This window comes from Brassica napus, chromosome C3 (genome assembly GCF_020379485.1).
Source record: "Brassica napus cultivar Da-Ae chromosome C3, Da-Ae, whole genome shotgun sequence".
Taxonomy (NCBI): domain Eukaryota; kingdom Viridiplantae; phylum Streptophyta; class Magnoliopsida; order Brassicales; family Brassicaceae; genus Brassica; species Brassica napus.
This window is the reverse complement of record NC_063446.1, coordinates 72505077-72519358: the sequence shown is the minus strand read 5'-3', so window position 1 is coordinate 72519358 and position 14282 is coordinate 72505077. Positions and strand designations below refer to the sequence as shown.

The 14282-nt window shown below is 33.0% G+C and overlaps 2 long non-coding RNA genes across 3 annotated transcripts; both read left to right on the top strand.

The window, feature by feature from the left end:
* The first annotated feature begins 5126 nt into the window (after nucleotides 1–5126).
* On the top strand, nucleotides 5127–6564 carry LOC106435049. 2 transcript variants are annotated; one of them, XR_001286887.3, is made up of 4 exons: nucleotides 5127–5729; nucleotides 5812–5925; nucleotides 6007–6160; nucleotides 6234–6564. It is a non-coding gene; the product is annotated as an uncharacterized LOC106435049 (long non-coding RNA). The 2 variants fall into 2 exon arrangements; XR_001286886.3 differs by having other exon boundaries at nucleotides 5128–5729; nucleotides 5812–6160.
* Nucleotides 6565–6733: 169 nt separating this feature from the next.
* On the top strand, nucleotides 6734–10222 carry LOC125583529. The gene is made up of 2 exons (XR_007320550.1): nucleotides 6734–9819; nucleotides 9897–10222. It is a non-coding gene; the product is annotated as an uncharacterized LOC125583529 (long non-coding RNA).
* The last annotated feature ends 4060 nt before the right edge of the window (nucleotides 10223–14282 follow it).

Sequence of the window (14282 nt, the reverse complement as noted above, 5' to 3'; positions counted from 1 at the left end):
CTTGATATTCTTGAAGTTACTTAACACTTTTGAAAGTTAACACTTATGAGGAAGACTTACATAAGACTTCTCCGTTTAGCTAGAAACATTATTAAACATCAATTTTTGTAACTTCATAATTATCACCAATTAAGTTATGAATTCGACTCGGTAGTCCCAATATTGACTAATAAACATGAATTAGCAAGAAAATATTAAAAATTCATTTTAATTTTGGATAAATTTGAAGTTTAATAAAGATTTACGTAGAAGACTTCTTTTGAAGTAATCCATGGAAGACTTCAAAAGAAGTATACCCTGTGTAGACTTCAAAAGAAATCTTCTGTTTAGGTCATTTTTTCAATTGCAAATTTACGAAGGAAGACTTCTTAAGAAGTCTACTCTACAGAAGACATCTTCAGAAGTCTTCCTTTGTAAATATTGGCTTAATTTTGAAATTGAAATTTTTTCGAAATTCCCAGAGAAGTCTTCTCGGATAAACAAGTTACTTTTGAATTTGATCGAAGTTGGTCAGAATTTTGTAGAAGACTTATAGGGAAGTCTACCTAGAGAATACTTCAAAAGAAGTCTTCTCTAAGTCTTTCGGAAGTCTTCTCAATGTTGCAAGAAGTTTGCTGGGTTACTTTTGCAATTGACTACATTTGACTTTTCGAGAGAAGACTTCTTTTGAAGTCTTCCGTCGGATGACTTCTCTAGAAATCTTCTCTCCCGGGTAAAGGTTTGACAAAAACCCAAAATTAAACTCGAAAAATCTTCTTATAGAAGTTTTTTCATTGATATTAAATGTTTTACTATTGTTTTTCAATTGCAAAAGTAACCCACGCAGACATCTTCTGGCATTGAGAAGACTTAGGGAAGACTTTCAGAAGACTTCTGTAAAAGTTTTCTCCAGGAAGACTTCCTTAGAAGTCTTCTGCAAAAAATCAATTTTCTGACGAACTTCGGCCAAATTTAAAACTAACCTGTTTATCCGAGAAGACTTCTTCTCTTAGAATTTCGAAATTTTTTGTTTACAAAGGAAAGTTAGAATTCTATTAAAAACACACAAAAGGTCAATTGCAAAACTAACTTATGCATTGACCAGAAGACTTCTAAAGAAGTCATCTCGATGAAGAAGACTTCTAAAGAATTCTTCTTCGTCGAACATATCTGAAAAATAAAATGTGGTTCGCGATTTCATACCTTGAACTCATGAGATGACTTGTGTGGTTTCTCCAATCACCCAGAACTTCACCACAACAGCTACCTACTCGTTAATCACCAAGAATCGTGAGCTTATGAACTTTACATAATTTGTAATCAAAATCTTCAATTTTTTTGATGAATTTTGAGAGAAAGTGTAAGATATGTGGTTTGTGATAGGAAATGAGAAAGGATGAGAAAAAATCGAAACTTTAGGGCATTAACACTCTCAATTTGGTAGTTCATGGTGGTTGAGATATTGATGTCAATGACAAAGTTGTAAATATTTGGTGAAGATGAGGTTGGTAAGGTAAAAACATTATTTTAGAAAAAAAAAAAAGTAATGGCATTTTCGTGAATAACTAGAACTTCTAGGGTGAATATGACAAAACAAAGTTTCAAAAAAAAAAAGTTATTTTTGTGTTTGACTTGAAATTTTAAGTCATTTTTGAAAGAACTTTTAAATGCCATCCTAGAAATGCCTCTTTAGGATTTATAAATGTTTAAAGATATGTAAAAATTCATAAAATTGGTAAAGGATTATAAATGTTTATAACGGTTTATAAAATTTTTAAAGTGTTATTGATTACTTGCAAAAAGTTTATAAAAATCAGTTATAAAAGTTCATAAAACAAAGAATTAGAATTTATAAAGGTCTATAAATAATTTATAACAACTTATGAATCTAACTAAAATAATTTATTAAGGCCTATAAGTAATTTATAAAGGCTTATAAATCTATATAAAATATTAATTTTAAGAAATATCTAAGTATTGCAAGCAGTAGTATTTATAAAATTTAACAAACAATGATTTAGGATTTAGAAAGGTTTTATATAAAGTAATTAGACAAGGCTTATAAATGTGATATATAAACAAATTATAAGGGTTTATAAAAATTTAAAGTGTTAAGAGTTTCTTGCAAATGGTTAACAAAAATCATTTATAAGAGTTCATAAAATCATTTAAAGGATGACTAGTACTTTTGACGGTCAATATATATAAGCACGATTTTAAGTGTTCGTTTAGTATTTTGTTTTTTTAGTTCAATATGAAATGTGCACTATTATAAATTTTGAGAATAAAAAACACAATACATAAAGTTCATGTAGTATTTTTTAATTTTTGTTTAATTCAATATGAAATACACACTATTACAAAATTTGGGAATGAAATGGCACGACGCGTATAGTTCAGGTTGAAATAAGCCATTTTTCCGATGAAAAATGGTACTAAGAATGTGTTAGTCTAGTTTCTCAACTTGAAATGTATAACATATTTTTTGAAATTTTGGAAAACCAACTAATTAAACCTACAATGATAACCAAATCAAACCCTCTAAACTATGATATTTATAGTTATATCTTTATTTATTACATAAAATTTTATTAACCAAAATGATAATCAACATAATCATGTTAAGTAGTATTAAAATATTTGACCAAATCCATTATAAGAACTTGAAATGTATAACATATGTTTTGAAATTTCAGAAAACCGACTAATTAAACCTACAATGATAATCAAATCATACCCTTTAAACTACGATAATTATAGTTATATTTTTATTTATTATATAAATTTTTATCAAGCAAAATAATAATCAACATACTCATGTTAAGTAGTATTAAAATATTTATTAGTTCACTTTGATTTGTTAAATCTCTATATATTCATTGACAAGAAGAAAAAATTTAAACAAAATTAGATCCCATAAGATCTTTAATTTATTTCAAAAATTTTAGTTTATAAATATTAAAAACTATACAATTTTATACCTTTTTCAGTAGTTGTGATAAAATTTCTTAGATATTGCATATTTATTTTTGCCATATTTTATATAGAGTATATGATTATTTTTAGAGACTTTATTTGATTCAATAAATAACAAGTTAATAAGATTCATTAAATTTTATTTCTGATTACTTTAAAAATACAATAGGGTTGTCAATGGTAACACATTTCTCTCCATCATACCGCAATTGAAAATAATAAAACCTCTACATATATACACATATCTATGTGTTTTGTAACTATTAGAACTGCACATAAATTATTTTGCATGTTATCATCCAAAGCATAAATTATAGTTAGAGTAAACTAAAGTAGGTGAAAAAAAAATCAGTTTATTTACTCTGATTTTATCCAATCAAATAGAAAATGATTTCAGGCTCATTTACTCTTTAAACGCGAAAAGTGTAGTAAAAGTGTAAAACTTTGGTAAATATTCCTTTAACTTTTATGAGAAGAAGATATTCACTCCAACTTAATTACTTTTCATTTTTCCATTTCTACTTTATTTTTCACCCTTTTACAGTTTTACTCCACTATTTAACCAATCACACTCCTAACTGTTTAAATGTTAATGTCACCATAAGTCAAAATTCAAACGATGTATTAGAAAAAAAATTTCTGACCAAAAATGTATTAAAATATTTCCTTTAAAATAATGTTAAAATAACATAAATGGAAGAGCAATTGATATTAAAATAAAATTATATCAGGCAAGTTTGACATTTTCAAAGACCAGGATACATATTTAATTATTATATATATATGTGTGTGTATTTCTTTGAGATCTAAAATGTTGGCATCATCTTTTATTCTTAACATTAAGATAATACAAATAAAATTATGAATTGCGCAAAAAAAGTTATGATCTTTTTTCTCTTTGCCATATTAGCCATTTCTTTGTCCAAGAACATAGTTTCTGCCTCAGGTATAATTTAATAAGCAATGATTGAAAATTGATAATGATAATGATATATATATATATATATAGCTTAGACAAAAAAAACCCCAACGTTTTCTACACTTAAAACATTTTAAACAAAAAAAAAAGATTATAATTATGTTTTTAATATTTTGTGGGTTTGCGTAGGTGTGGAGATGAAAATCACTTGCAGTACTGTAGAGTGTGGGGACGGTGGATACGGACCAGGCAATTGCCTTGTTGACTGCAAGGAACGGGGGTATGTATATGGAGATTGTGTAAGAATAAGTCCCACAGATCCTAGTCGTTGTTGTTGCTACGACAGGTAGAGTGACATGTGATTCAAGCGTTGCATTTCTGTATCTTGTATACATATTAAGTTCTAGTGAATGAAACAAACATATAATAAAATAATATTTATTTTAAGCATATTAAGTTCTAGTGAATGAAACAAACATATAATAATAAGCCGTTTATCAAAATAAAAATAAAAATAATAATATTTATTTTAAGCAAACATTGAAAGAACAGTAACCTATCATACAATTTTTTGCATTCATTGGGATTTCTATGAGTTTTCTACTTTTTTCTTCAAATGATTAAAAACGTATTTATAGATGTTTAATTAGGATTTCGTTTACAATACATGTGTTTGTATTTTGTATATTAGAAGAAAATTTCAAAAATTAGACAAAATGTTTCGTTATAAAATTAGTATTACTCAAACTTAGTATTAAATATCGAGTGCAATTTGTAAGTATTGGTTATACGTATTGAAACTTATTTATATTATCATTTTTTATTTATGTCAAAAATATTTCAATATATATTATAATAGGTTTGTATATTGTCATAAAATTATTTTTTTAATAGATTTGGGTTTCAAATGTTACGAACCGCACCACACCGCACTGACATTAACAATAACAAAAATCTCTATATATACCATATATTTATACGTTTTATAACTGTTAGAACCGCACCGCAGTTGAACCGCTTGTCCTGCACCATTCCATCCACGATTACCATTCGGAAGTCTTGGTTTACACAAAAGTAGTTTTTACTAAACACAGAACTTTATCAAATCAAAACAAAATACATAAAAACAAAAGGAAGTAGTCTCCTGGTTAACTCCTGACCGTTGGGGCCCAAGTCCGCCAAAGTAGAAATGGTGGCCACACTCTTTGTTCTTGGGTTGACTAATTATTTACCCACGAAAGCTTATCATACATCATCAAATATCTTTCAAATTATTGGTTGATTCTATATATTCACGAATTAAAAATTCAAAAAAAAAATTACCCATGTATTTTGATTTATTCGGTTTATAATCAATTGGTTTATGAGCTAAACCATAACAAAATAATCCAGCTCTGTTAACCAGACAAGAACCAATCATTTTTAATCTCACTGTCCTCTTCGTCGAATACTCGAATGATCAATACAGAGCAAACGGAACAGAATAAACCCAGAGAAAATATCCAATCCGACTTATTTTATTTTCACTCTATCAAGCATTATATATTATATATTCCATTCCATCTCTACTCTATCTAATTGAATTTCTTAAAAATGTTTCGGTTTATTTTTCTTCCTGCTTACGCAGAGATCTGTGATCCATCGTTACGGAGGGTTGGATCACTAGATTCACTACCGTCCCAGTTCCATCATCAAAGTTGATAGGTTTTGAAGTTGCAAGATGTTTATCGGTTTATAGTCTCCTACAAAGGATAGTCGTTGTCTTATACACCGGATGCAGCAGGAATTTGGACAAATTTGGCACTTCTCTCTGTTGTAACAAATATGTTGCTCCCAACGTTACAGGTGTGATCAGGTACAAAGTTAACATCCTCGCCCATAAATTAGGGGAACACGTTATTTTAGGATATACATTATTTTTCAAACTTTTTTTACAGGTACCATGTCGAACTATGCTTGCAACTACGGCAACGATAGTGACATATGTGGTCTTCAACAGGGAGATGACCAAGCTCACTAAGCAAGATGCTGCTGCTCTGGCTCTCGAGGGAGTTCAGTTTTTGGTTTTACACTTCATTTGACCCATGTTTAGAACTGTAACAAGCACTAAATGTTTCTCAAACGTACTATAGATAAATGGCGGTGGAGGGCAAGAACTACCAAGATGTCGGGAAAAGCTTGCTGGCAAGGAATAGGTTTTTCAGATACGTGCCGCTCCATACAATTTTATCCCTAACTACCGTGTCTGCGGTCAGTGACAATAGCTTCTTTAGCACCCACACCGAGGTTGAATACTTTTTGTTTTCCAAAATGTTTTCTTCCAACAAATTTAAATTGACACATAACAACTCTGTCTCAGAGTATCAGCAGCTTCAAAGCTTCAGTTATTGGAGGGGAAGGTAGAGAAACTACAGCTTCTGCAAGCAACACGGTTCCAGCGGCTAAGATAGAAATCGGAGGCGATGAAGCAAATCTGGCAGGTTTTCAAGGCAAAGATAATAGCCGCAAACGCCCCTAAGTGATAGTTTCAATTCCATCAATGTTCATACATTTAAGTTTTTTAAATTCTTATGTTTTTATCTATTTTGAGCTTTGGTTTTTCCCTTTTATTTTCGGCAAAAAACCTCCCACCAGAAGGATAGTAACTAAGATTTTATATAATAAAGGCAGCGTTGACAGGATGTTCAAAACTAAATGCATCATTTCATGTTTACATATAAACAGTACCGGTCTTGAAATGAAAAATACCACAAGCAATTTTTAAAAAAATTGGCCACTTTTATAAATTTTGTAGATAATTTTTTTTTAAAAAAGCAGATTTATGCAAATTTTTTTTGTGGGCTAGAAGCGGATGTTTGTAATGCTTCTCCTCAGAGCCGCCACTGCATATAAACATAGAACTCACGTATACATGCATTTTGGCTAACTCATTATAAAAGTAAATAAACCTTTAGTTTTAAATGAATATTATTAATAAGGCTCCATATAACCCACTGATTACTGAACCTTTAAATTCATTTGGTACTACAGATCCTCTACAACCAAGTAACATCAGAGTCCATTTAGTTCTTTCAGATGCATCCCACAAGTTTCACCATGAAAATTATGGATTTGAAACAGTTCCATTGCAATAAACGGTGTAATTTAACTAAACCAAATAAAAACAGAGATAAACATAGCCAACAGCTTTACTAAATTTAAACTTACACAATTAACTTATTAAAAAAAATTGCAACTATATAAATTTTTAGAGTTATTAATTTAAAAAATAGTTTATTACAGTTTTATATTTTTAAATTAAATTTGGGTTTGTTCAAAAAAAATTAAATTTGGGTAACATAAGTAAAATAATTTAATTTAATGTTCGTATAAATTGTTAAATTTTATAATCCGAATTATATAACTTTTTCCATACACTATTTGATTTATATACTAACAACTACTAAGTAAATACTAACCAACTCTATAAACTTCGGCTTTTGAACATGAAAGCGCTAATAACGCTAATGGTCGATCAAATCATTTCGAAGATACGATATGAAAATACCAACATATATGAATTTGCCAGTCATCTTATGTCAACACAATCTGTCAACATAATCAATCTGTGTGACTTTCAATATTCCACTCATCATCATTATAAAGAACACGAAAAAATAGAGGTTAAAAAAAACAAACGACAAAATCATATACACAAAACTACAGGATGGATCATCAATGTACTTGACCCCACGCTTTTGCGGGGGCTACTCCCCTAGTATATATAATGTGTCAATTGTTTAGAAGATATTCAGTGATATATGATAATTGCTCCTTAACCCTCTATTTTGTTTTGAGATGGTATAGTGATTAGATCGAGTCATTTTCAAGTTGAACTCTGTAACTGGTAACATGAGTATTTATGTTTTGGGCCATTGCAAAAATAAGCAGTCCGTTTAAATCCTTTGTCCGCGAACTCCCATGAACCAATTTGGGTTACTATATTCATGCCCAACATGTTTGCATATAGAACTTCTTTTTTTTTGAAAGAATTTTAAATTTATTCATCTAAAAAAACTTTTGTACAGAGAGGACTGCTATATTTCTATAAAAACAAAAAATTCAAACCTTACTCATATACTTATGTTTTTCCAAACCAAACCTCCATTGCCTTCTCAAACTTTGCTCCATTCTTCTTTCTAAGAGAAGTTACTCTGTTTCTCACCAGCTTATCCATCCTAGCAATTAGACAAGTAGCTGGCTGCACTGGATCCTCAACTCTTCTCACATTCCTCTCAATCCACAATACATGTACAACTGCTTGGAAACTGTATCTCAACAAAAAAGTCGAATGTCTCTCTTGCATTCCATTCACCACAGCTTGCAACACTCGATCCCATTGATAGATGCATACATTCCCCACCAAATTTCCAATAGTCCCACTCCACACTTCTTTTGAGTATATGCATTCGAAAAATAAGTGATCTCTCGTTTCCAGCTCCTCCTTACAAAGCCAACAAGTAGAAATGACAAATGGATTCCATCTGAGAATCCTGTCTCCCGTCGCTAGTCTATTACGAACAGCAAGCCATGAAAGAAAAGCGAACCTCGGAGTGGCCTCTGGAAACCAAATACCTTTGCTCCACTGCACTCTAGATGAACGAGCTCTAATGAGATTCCAAGTTTGAGAAGTGACAAATCACGGCTTGAAATCCTCATTTTCCCTCTTCCATAGACACACATCCTCCAACATATTCATACCACGACTTCTCAGCTTCATAACCTCTTGCTCAATCTGACGAAACACAGGGACTCTGTGCAGTCTGCTCCTATACATCTGAATTGCTCTCTCCATCGTAGTGTGCACCGGAATACCCAGAGCTATGCATCCTCCTTCTCCTGTTAGATCTATTAGTTTTCCCAAAGGAGACCAATTATCCAACCAAAAAGAAGTTGTAGCACCACTATTAATCTCAACTTGAATAAACTGATAAGCCAATGGTCTTAGCTTTAACAGTTTCTTCCACATCCAAGATCCCAAAGAACTACACTCCTTTATACTCCAAAAAGAACCCTTCCTTATAAGATATCTCCAAATCCACTGCACCCACAAAGAATTTCTCGCTGACAATAACCGCCAAATGAGCTTTAAGCAAGAAACATTATTTGCTTCATTTAGGTTTCTCAAGCCTAATCCACCCTCATCTTTCGGCTTGCACACATCTATCTAAGCAATCTTTGCTTTATGCGTTGACAAAACTGGGCCAGACCAGAGGAAAGCTGCGCATATAGAACTTCTCTCAACCCAATGAAGGGAAAACAACTTTTTCGGGTCTGCAATAATAGGCCTGCGAAGATTCATATCCAAACATTACTGTCATGCTAAAACAAACCTGAACTAAGGGTAAATTTAAATTATATACCCATGTGTAAAAAGTCAATGCTTAATCCAACTTTGACTTAATTTTGTTAAATAATTTTTAACGGTAATTAGTCAGATGTTTAGTTGGAAGATGATGTCAGCTGGATCTAGAAACAAGCCGATCCGAACATGGATATTATATATGTGGGCCAAGAGTTTAAATCATTGGGCCGACAAAAAGAAAAAGACTTTAATTGAACGTGTTGTTTTGTCTTACTCTTTGTTTCCTCATCTTCTCCGACAAAATCGAAGCTCGTCGTAGGACTACTAGTTTGAAGTTGAAAAATGACGGTGTCATCAAACCCAAACTCGTCATCAGTATCAGGTAAGTGAATCAAGTGTTTTAATATGTATATCTATCTTTATTAGGTATAAATAGCCAGTCATGTTATGAGATGGGTGGAGGCAATATGAGACGTCGTGGTGGAGGGGAGAGAGAGGATTTTCAAAAATGTGATGTGGGGAAGAATCTATGATTAGAACATCTGGAACAAGTAAAAACCCCGAGAGGCTCTTCCATTGTTGTCCATATGGATCCGAAGGGGTAAATATTTAATCTGAAATTTTTTGTGAAGGAAAAAATTGAAATGTTGAGATTGAGTTATGGTTGTATTGGTGAAGGAAAAATTTCATCTTTTCAAATGGAGTGATGAAGGTGCGGTGGAAGAGATTGAAGATTTAAAAAGTATGGTGAGTGATGTAAAAGGAGGAGTCTCAGATTTGAGAGCTCAAATAGCTGGATTGGAGAAGGATTGTGAAGGAATGAAGAATGTGATTCTCGAATTAGGGAAAAACATGAAGGATTGCTGTGTTGTTTTGAAAATTTGAATGTGGGTCATGTAAGGATTGGAAGAGTTGTTTTGTAATGTTTGAATTCGGATTTCTTTTACAGTTTCGCATGTAAGACTTGGAAGTGTCATTATGTTATGTTGACTATTTTATCAAAATATATAGTAATTGATAATTAAGAAACACAAACATGAAAGAGGATCTGATGATTAAAACTTGCAAAGGATTAACAGAGTTTAGAGTTTGAAGATACCAAAAGTTGCAAGTTAGCCAAGTAGATAGGTGTACGCAGACACAAAAACATGCAAAATAACCTGAGTAGCATAGGTTTTAAAGACACCAAAATAAGAAACAGACACATAATTCCTTACTACACCAACAAAATAACCGGTATCAAGGTTCAATAATCCATCAAGGCTGACTTAGGTGTGTTTCCGTAGCCCCTTCAGCGGAATCTACTGCAATTTCTTCTGATCTCATATTTTTCTGCTTTTTAGCTGGCTGAAGCTTACACAAAACTCTAGAATTAGGGAATTTAGAAGAATTATGCTCAGGTAAACCACAAAGAGAACAATGCATTACACGGGCGTGTTGGGTTACCTTTTTCCCTTTGGATGGAGATTCATTAGCGCCCTTGAATCGTTTTTGAGGCTTCTTTTTATGTTCTTTGTATGACTCTCCTGGTGGAGCATGTATTATTATCTCACCAGAAGGTTTTCAGAACTTGATTCTTCTTACTTGTTTGATAGATTCTAAGTATTGTTGCTGCCACTTAAAAGTCAAATACCAATGAGAAACCAAATTGTCTGTCTTATATGCTTTCTTCTTATCCAATACAACACAGACTGCATGTCTGCGGGGAATCCCAGTCAAAACCAACCTCCTACAGCTACATGTCCTAACTCTCATATCAACCGCATATTTCATTCCATTCTCAGTGACTTCATACTCGCCAGTAGGTCCAGGAAGAGATTTACAATGTTCCCTAAATATTGTCTTCGATTCAATCATCTTATTAACATTCAAACTGAATTTCCCTTTGTGATTCTTCATTTTGTTCTTCCATAGATCAATACACCACATTACTAGTCGTCTCATTGTCTCTAGCATCTCAACAAATGGCATTGCACGTTCTTTATCAAGTGTCTTATTGTATGACTATGAATTGTTGTTGAGAGCATCTTCACAACAACATGGCGTCGTAAACAAATCCCTACTGCAAGTTTCGGGATTCCTTGCCATGAACGCAGCATAAACATCTTTGTCATACTCCTCGAACTCTTTCATACTTTCTTTGTAGTCAGTCTAGTTATGACTTTCAAGGACACTCCATAAGAAATTCTTCATTTGAGGATTGTTCGGATATAACTTCCTTAAATTCCCGTAAATATGTCTTGCACACATCCTATGTTCAACGTTTGGTAACTCCTCATCCACGGCTATAAGCAATTCCTAAATAGCAAACATAAAGGATTAAAGAAAATCTTAATGTCTTGTAAGATGAAACTGAAATACACTGAATCATGAGATTTATCTTTTGTCTATCTGAAGCAAGGGTGAAACCATCACCATTTCCAAGATGTAAATATTTCTTTAACATTTATAAGAACCATAACCATGTTTCTATGTTTTCTTTATGAACCACAACCCAAGCAAGTGGATAAATCTTATTGTTTGCATCCCTTCCAACTGCAGCTAGAAGTTGCCCCTTGGCTGTGCTTTTATGGAAACATTCGTCTATCCCAAATCAGGTCGACAAGACGCTAACCATGTGTCTCGCAGAACAAAAAAATATACGTAGAAGCGATCAAAAACTTCAAGTCCAGCAGCCCCAATAACAGTTCTAAGATCAGTGATTGAGCATGGATTTGTCCTGTCGACCATCAAAGGGAATTACACATATATATGTACAAATAAAAGCAAAGAAACCAGAGTATGACTTACTTTTTAATTTCTATTTTGTTGTCTTTTATCTTGCGAAATTTTTTGTTATACTGGTCTTGAATGAGATCGAAAGCTTTCTTCTTTTCCTTTCGACATTGGTCATTAGATGGATTCAAATCATACCGCAACTGAATCTGATCTTGTAATACTTTTGGATTTATCTCCAGATTCTCCCTCACTTCATTTAAGAACATCCTTGCTATGTGGGAATCAGACATATATCTTGCAATGCCCATATTTGAAACAACTATGTACATCTTGGAATATCTTCACCATCCATTGTGAAATAGATTCTTATACAAACAATAAATTCTCCAAGAACATGGTATTTCTCCTTCATCAACTTCTACTCCACATTTTACCTCGGATTTTACACCTCCCCATCTAGTGAATTGGATATTACAACCGCCTTTTAATGCATACTCAAGTGGGCTGCAGCCTGTGTTTGTAGTACATGTCTTCACCTTCAACATATGTGACATTTCCACCTTTATGAGTCACAAACTTTCCACAGTAGTATATTTGAAATATATATCTCCTTCCTCACTGAAATTTAACAAATGAATAAACTAACAGTTTTCCCAAACCCTAATCACAAATATCTTTGAAAGTCTCAACCGATGCCTTACCTCATTTTTGGATGGGAAATAAATAATCCACCTTTTTGTCTTCGATTACTTCGATTTTTCTGAGATTTCGTCTAACACTCCTCACTCAAAGAAATGAAGATGGAAGAAGCTTATGTATGTGATTTCTACGATGTCGCTCGAACTCAGCAGAGAGGAAGATTAACATTTAACGAAACGATGTATGAGATTATAAAATTAACATTTAAATGTTATCTTTAGATTAAACGTTTATCTATTTTTTTTCTTTTATAAAGTTATGAAATTACCTATATACAGATTAATCCAAATTCTTAAAAAAAATTTGTATTGTTCAAAGCTGAACTCCACCAAACCCTAGAAAGGAAGAAGCCTGTGCTCGCTTAGCTACTGCTCCGGTGGCTGGTGCTACTCACCGCCGCCGAGGGCAGTCCCGTGTCGTCTCTATCTATGTATCTACTGGTTTCTTTGCAGCTTTTGGACAATCTTATAGGCATGGCTTCAGATCTGAGTCTAAGAAAGGACCAAGTTTCTCTGGTTTCGGCTTTGGTTACCTTGGATCGGTTTGGAGAGTTACGGGTTTGGGCTTGTCGATTTCTGTGTGGTGGTCGTGCTTCAGTCATATCAGCACCGGAGCCGGTGAAGGCCAGTGGTCAAGCTTAGACTCGTTATTCTCGTGTTTATGTCGTCTCCTATGATATCTAGTCTTCATTAGTGTGTTAGTCTTGGGTTCTTTGTCTATGTTCTCAAAATAGCTTCTTGGATCTGAGGCTCTGTCTCAGTGAAGGTCTCGGGTTTGCTCATTGCCTTTGTTTGGGTTGGTCGGATATGGGAGAATGGTTATGGTTTACGCTTAAGCTTTGATTCTTGTTTCAATAAGTGTGGAGGGTTTCTGCTTTGGTTCGTGACAAGAGTGTCTTCTCCGGTCCTCATATGAAGATCCAAATGGTTTTATTTGTGTTACGATATGGCTGGAGCCAAAGCAACTGCCGTCATATGGCTGTGCGAGCTTTGAGGTCTCTGCCAAATTGGTTCTTTGGATAGGAAGTATCTTCAAATCCACAAACAAGCTTCTTTGACTTGTTTCTATCCGCAATTTGAAGATCGGTACCTCTTCCCCAGTGGTCGCTATCATCAGGATATGTACTATAGTTCTACCAATGAGTTTCATGGCTTAAGTTTTAGTATTCCATCTTTTGTCTTTTTCATATCTTTGTAGTTTCGTTTGGCTCTGGAAGGATTGTGATCCTTGCCGGTTTATGGCTCCGGAAAGAATGTGTTTCTTGTCGGCTTATGTAAAAACTCTTATGTTTTCAATTTAATCCAAGACAAAAAAAAAAAAAAAGCTGAACTCCATATATTCACGTTGTATTTTCTTATCAGAATATATAATTCCTTTTTTCGATGGGCTGCATCGTTTTCTTTTATTAGACTATCTAAAATGCTTAATTTTTGGGCATTTAGCCACAACTACCCACTACCGAGTTTGTATTTTCATTTAAATAGTAAATCAGCTTTAAGAAAACAATAGGTTATTCATCTCCGGTGAAACATAATTATTGGGCGTTCTGTGTTCTCTTAGGTTCATTTCCTTATAGCATTGAATAACCTATTGTTTTTTTTGTAACATTGCTATCATATTTAAAATGCTGAAGGGGAAATAAAATGT